Genomic DNA, 3788 nt, shown 5'->3' with positions numbered 1-3788 from the left:
TTGCTGCTGGTGATATAAGAGGCTACTTTCTACTGTGTTTCTATGTATTCTCTACTCTGTTCACTGAGATAGCTTCTCCTGCCTCACAGTCATATTTCGAGGGGGGTTGGGCAGTATCTGGAGCTTTATAGTGTGTGCTAATAATATAATTATCCTTACCTTGAGTTTTAATTCCTTTAATTCCTCATGTTTTGCCTGTTTGTTCACATTCATTCTTCCAGATTAATTCCAAAACAAATTAGGTTTTCACCCAAAACATTCCAGTGTTTTGTTTACTACACTACACTTATAAGCTAATTTGAGAAATATTGCCTTTAAAATAACAAGCCTACCTTAGAGAAACACTGCCCATTGTGTATTTTTCTTTTGCTTGCTTTTATAATAAAGGCATGTTTTTCTTTACATTGACTGTTACAAAATGCCTGAGGCTGAATAGTTTATAAGAAGAGGTTTGTTTAGGTCATAGTTTGGGAGAGTATAAGCCTAAGATTGGACAATCTTAACCTGCTCAGCCTGTCATGTAGCTCTTCTGACTGCATTACAGCACCCTGTGGCATCTGTGGCAAGGACACATAGGAGAGAGGTCACGTGGTAAATGAGGATCCCTTCCCTAAGGCACAGCTTCCAACACCACCACACTAAGTTTTGGTCCGGAGAAACAACACTGGTCCTGACATTTCCCGTCTGTGGTTATCCCCAGGAGTGACATGGAGCTTGCTGTAGTGACAATTCTCCCTGTTGGCTGTTACTGTAGTTTGGAAGCAGAATGTTTCTCATGTGCTCCCTGTGTTAAAGGCTTGATCTCCAGTCCATGGTGATGAGATGGAGTCTGGAGGGAGGCCTTCTGGTAGGTTTGCCAGCCGTGAGTGAGATACTGGGAGTCCAGGCCTTCCTCTTCTCCCTCATATCCTGACTGTGAGGTGAAGTATTTGTCACATACTCCACCACAAGGAGCCCTCTCACTACAGGCCCAGCACAGTGACCCCAGCCTTTAGAGCTGAGGCTTTTATACTGAAAACTGAAGTAAATCCCTTCTCATTGTCCTTGACTGTCTTCTGAACTTGTTAGAGTAACAAAGGCTTACCACCATTGCCCAACCAAAGGTGACTCACATACAAGAAGGTTCCGCATATTTGACTTGTAGGTCATGACCCCTAAGGGTCACACATCAGCTATCCTACATGCCACATATTTACAACATGATTCATAACAGTAGTGAAATTATGGTTGTGAATTAACAACAAAATAATTGTATTCTGCATTTTTCCTTGTACTCAGAGCCTTAGTTTGAAAATGGCTTAATAGTTAATCTTTTTCATAGTCCATCCAAATAGTTCTATCGTCCTCAAATAACCCTGCTTGTCTCTTTCCTGGCCAACCTTAGGGACAGCATCCATCTTGTGTGATCTTTACTGGAAAGGCCTGTATAACTAAACCATTAAATTCTGCGTTTCCCTTCATTTCTCAGACTGCTCGTGTTGTAGAGCTTTCAAAACTCAGTAAGTTTTAATTAAGAAACAAGGTTTAGCTTTGTAAAAAAAAATGTGTATTCAACATTCGCAGCAACGGCCACATGGTTTTTCTCCTTTAACCCATTAGCAGGGTGGAATTATGAACAGATTTCATAATGTTAAACCATACTTTTCTGGGGCAAAGCCTTACTTCCTCGTGGTCTGTCTTACTTTCAATGCTTTTCTGGATCGTATTTGCCAACATTTTATATAGGATTTCTTTTCAGTTGCATTCACGATCATATTGTTGTTGTTTGAGGCCACTCCCCCCATGGAATAGCCTGAAAACCTGATGTGGAAAATAATGAATTTTCATGAATTAAGTGGCTAACTGGAAAGATACATGACATGAAGAAACAGAGTTCTTAGTTACAGCTAAAGCCAGCGGCTAAGCCCTCCTCTTGCTCACTTTATGGTATCACTGCATCCTCTTGGTCTCCTGAAGCAATGCTTCTTAACTTGTAGGTCATGACCCCTGAGGGTCACACATCAGATATTTACGACATGATTCACCACAGTAGCGAAATTACAGTAATGAAGTAACAATAAAATAATTTTGTGGTTGGAGGTCACCATAACACAAGGCACTGTATAGAGGGTCATGGCATTAGGAAGGTTGAGAACTACTGCTCTCTAGTTAAAAATGAAAACCAGGGCGTAGGGAGAGCCATAGTTTCCAGCTCAAGCTCATCCTGGTGGATGACAGCACCAGGAAGACAGCATCCATGAAGTGCCACTTGACGGGCGAGTTTGAAAAGTATGTAGTTGCTCTGGGTGTGGTGTTGTACCCCAGTGTTCCACACCCGCAGAGGACCCATCAAGTCCAACATGTGAGACGTAGCTGGACAATTGCTACTATAGTGACGTCCAGTAGCCCAGTTTGCTATTACAGTGTTTGACGTAACATCAAGAGTTACTGACAAGAAAGTACCTCACTGGCATAGAGACCTGGTATGCATGCGTGGAAACATCTCCAGTGTGTGGCGTGGCAACAAAATGGATATCAAGGACAGGAAACTGAAGGCATAATCTATTTTCTTCCACTGAGAAAAGAATTTCCAGAACTATGACACTATGGCATTTCTGCCCAAAGTAACAACAACTTTGAAAAACCTTTTCTCCAACTTGCCAAACTCTCTTTGGATTTCCTAACTTAGAGTTGGTTGCCATGCCTACCCTTGCCCCACATGGAGTGGTGACGGGCCCAGCTTTGGTAGCATGGCATCAGCATGAGGTAGAGGTTGCTAAAACAACTGCCCTCTCAGATGAGCATGAGCAGTGAGAAAATGGAGCTGGGTCCTGTGCCAGAAATCTAGCTTTTACAGGCAGCTGCCCTGTGATGTCAGAGGATGTGCCACCTGGGTTAGACAAGCAGAACGTGCGCTTTTATGGGCTATACTGAATGAATGGATGAATGAATGAATGAATGAATGAATGAATGAATGAATGAATGGGAGATGCATGGGCTTCCCAGTGAATGTAGGAGTTGAAACCCACTTTTGTTATTTGTGTGTGTGTGTGTGTGTGTGTGTGTGTGTGTGTGTGTGTGTGTGTGTGGTGGGGGATGGGTGGGACTTTCCTATTTGGCTGTTTGGAACACAGTTGTTTCCTTCCTGGATTTCAAAGGTAAGACTGAAACTAGATAAGATGGATGAAGCAAAGTAGTGCAGGCTGACAGGAACCGGATGTAGATCTCTCCTGAGAGACACAGCCAGAATACGGCAAATACATAGGTGAATGCCAGCAGCAAACCACTGAACTGAGAACGGGACTCCCGTTGAAGGAATCAGAGAAAGAACTGGAAGAGCTTGAAGGGGCTCGAGACCCCGTATGAACAACAATGCCCACCAACCAGAGCTTCCAGGGACTAAGCCACTACCTAAAGACTATACATGGACTGACCCTGGACTCTAACCTCATAGGTAGCAATGAATATCCTAGTAAGAGCATCAGTGGAAGGGGAAGCCCTTGGTCCTGCTAAGACTGAACCCCCAGTGAACGTGATTGTTGGGGGGAGGGCGGTAATGGGGGGAGGGTGGGGAGGGGAACACCCATATAGAAGGAGAGGGGAAGGGGTTAGGGGGATGTTGGCTTGGAAACCAGGAAAGGGAATGACAATTGAAATGTAAATAAGAAATACCCAAGTTAATAAAGATGGAGGGGGGAAAAAGGAAAAAAAAGAATAGAATAATTAAAAACAGTAAGGGGAAAACTTTCCAACAGTGGGCCAATAAAAAGAAATATATCTATATATATGGTAAGACTGCTACAGTCACA

General features: G+C 43.2%; 1 pseudogene; it reads left to right on the top strand.

The window, feature by feature from the left end:
• Ran-ps2 (RAN, member RAS oncogene family, pseudogene 2) overlaps positions 1–2793 on the top strand; it is a 3287-nt pseudogene extending 494 nt beyond the window's left edge.
• The last annotated feature ends 995 nt before the right edge of the window (positions 2794–3788 follow it).

This window comes from Rattus norvegicus, chromosome 1 (genome assembly GCF_021556685.1).
Source record: "Rattus norvegicus strain SHRSP/BbbUtx chromosome 1, alternate assembly SHRSP_T2T, whole genome shotgun sequence".
Classification (NCBI taxonomy): domain Eukaryota; kingdom Metazoa; phylum Chordata; class Mammalia; order Rodentia; family Muridae; genus Rattus; species Rattus norvegicus.
This window is presented reverse-complemented; position numbering and strand designations above follow the sequence as displayed.